Consider the following 2964-nt stretch of genomic DNA (forward strand, 5'->3'; position numbering starts at 1 on the left):
AAGATTAGTGAAAGTTTTTATCCCGGACCAAATCTTAGCTGAATGGTTTGTCAAATCATTATTACCAAGAATTACTGAAGATGTAGCTAAGGCCGGAGTAGTTACTGAGGAGCAAGTCATTGCTCAGGCACAATACCTTGACTTAGTTTACACTCAGTCGGGTACGTTACACGAGAAAATTCCGGATCTTCCAAAGTCAAACCAAATCGCTGCTGCTCCTTCGGGATCTCATGCCGCTGATGGTATGATTGGTATCGTGACTACGAAGAGTAAGAAGAAGTCTTCCAAGACCTCCAATACTCCAATTATCACTTTGCCTGATTCTCCGACAGGAGAGTCTTCTCCTCCTGAACTTACCGCCGACATTCACGCTGTAGAGTCATCTACGGCCAAATCAAAAAACGGTGGAAAGAAGAAAGGAAAGAAGAAGGCTAAAGCAGACAAGGCTCCAAAGGAGAAAACGGAAAAGTCGGAAACCAATGACGAAAAACGCAAACCTCGATATCCTTGTCTTATTTGTGAAGAAGATCATTTTACGAGAGACTGCCCTCATCGGGCCGAGGTAGTGAAAATAGTCAAAGGTTCTCCCACTCCTGCTGTGTTAAAAAATCCATTTCCAGAGCAGGAGAATAAGATGATAGGTTCTTCTTCGAATGCCAGTGAAGAACCCATTTTGATGATGTCTCATGTCAGGATTGCGACTCGATCGCAAGATTATGGTAGTAAGGCTCCTGTTGATGGTAAGGAAGCAGAATCTTCTCACTCTAACCCATCAACCTCAGCTCCTGGTTCCGATCCACTACAGATCGAAAAACCTAACCCAGACTTAGTGATTAAGCCGCCCGCCAAGGGTGTACTTCGAAGGTCTGCTTTCAATCCACATGCGAGAGCAGCCCAGAATTACAACATTGTTGAAGACTTAGCTGTTTCACCTTCAGCAATGTCGGCACTCGAAGTGCTGCAATCATGTCCAGCGCAACGAAAATTGCTTTTGTCGGCTATTGGAGCTGTCGATGTTCAGGACCCGAACCTAATGATCTTTGATCTAGAAAGTAGTACACCGCGTCTCCCCCATCAAATGGCTTTCCAAATTCCAGTGATAGTCAAAAACAGGCCTATTCATCGGACTGTGATTGATGAGGGAGCTTCTACGTGTATTATGTCGATTCAATGTTGGAGATCGCTTGGTTCTCCTTCGTTGAACCAATCCCCCACCATCCTTAAGGCCTTTGATGGCCGTGGGTTCCGTCCGTTTGGTATTCTACAAGAATTGCCTATAGGGGTCGAAGGTAAAACCGTTAGTCTGGATGTGGAAGTGGTTGATGCCCCTCTAGACTACAACCTTCTTTTGGGTCGAAGTTGGTCATATGCTATGACAGCGGTCGTTTCATCGGTCTTCAGAGTCATTAAGTTTCCACATAACGGTAAGATCGTGACTATTGATCAGCTGACATACTTTTCATCCGACCCAACCTCTTCAGAAACTATCCAGCATGTTGGTAAAACGACAATCCCTTATAGGGACATTGGTGTAGGTTTAGTTAAGGATTCCGGTTTACTGGGAACTTTTCCTCTCCCTCCACTCAATGCAGACCCTTCGTTTGCAACAATTCATATGATCACGTCAGAAAACATTATTTATGATGATCCTTGGTATGTTCCCTCTGACTCTGAGCTAGACTCACTCGGTGATGTTATGCCGTTGAGTCCGTATGAGATTGCTTATGAAGCTCTTATGTCTTTTACCGACTTTCATTCAACCGAAACCGACCAAATGAATGTGGTCAGTGAAGAGTCACTTTTCACCTCACCCTTAGAACGGATAACGTTTCCCGAAGAAGTGTCATCTGACGAACAACTTCGCGAAATCCTAAGTGTAGATGATCTACCATGGGAAGATCTCCATCACAGATCTTCGTTTTTACCTAAGGATGATGCATTTGAAAATGATTTTTCATCTATCTTTACCGCTGAATATGTCAAAGACGCTCAGGATCCAACGAAACATTCTGATTCAGAGCTGAATTTAGGGAATATTTCTCGTACTATTCCCATTGATATTTCAGTGAAGCCCGGAATCGAGGAGAACATTCATATAGGTGCCGCATGTACTGAAGAAGAAATCCAAACTTACAAGGCCCTATTCCAAGAATTCCGCGACGTGTTTGCCTGGTCTTACGAGGAAATGCCGGGAATTGATCCTGCCATTGTTGTTCATGAAATCAAAACCTACCCGGATGCTAAACCCATTCGGCAACGGTTGCGTCAGATTCACCCTCGAAAAGCGGCTGCGATTAAAGCAGAAGTCGAAAAGCTGTTGAAAGCAGGTTTCATTTATCCGATCCCGTTAACGGATTGGGTATCGAATATTGTTCCCGTCAATAAAAAACAAGGAACAATAAGAATCTGTATCGACTATAGGGATATCAATCGAGCTTGTCCAAAAGACAACTATCCTACGCCTTATATCGATCAAATTATTGATGATTGTGCCGGAAGTGAGATGTTTTCCTTCATGGATGGTTTCTCAGGCTATAATCAAATCAATATTCTACCTGCCGATCAACCAAAAACGGCATTCATTTGTCCATGGGGGACATTTGCTTATTGCAAATTACCTTTTGGACTTAAGAATGCCGGGGCCACTTTTCAACGGGCGATGTCTTATGCATTTCATGACATCAAGCACATTGTGCAACCCTATCTCGATGATTTGCCTGCTCATTCTTTACATCGAGCTGATCACCTTGTCCACCTACGAGCAATCTTTATGAGGTGTAGGCATTATCGAATTCGGTTGAATCCCCACAAGTGTGTTTTCTGTATAGAAACAGGTCGATTGCTGGGATTTGTTGTTTCAAAAGCCGGCATTCGCGTCGATCCCTCGAAAGTCGAGGCTATCATCAAATTGCCTCCTCCTTCGAGTTTGCGCCAACTCCAAAGTTTGCAAGGGAAAGCGAACTT

The sequence above is a fragment of the Pinus tabuliformis genome, chromosome 8, assembly GCF_031772625.1.
Source record: "Pinus tabuliformis cultivar Carrire ecotype Pingquan chromosome 8, CPIR1, whole genome shotgun sequence".
Lineage (NCBI taxonomy): Eukaryota > Viridiplantae > Streptophyta > Pinopsida > Pinales > Pinaceae > Pinus > Pinus tabuliformis.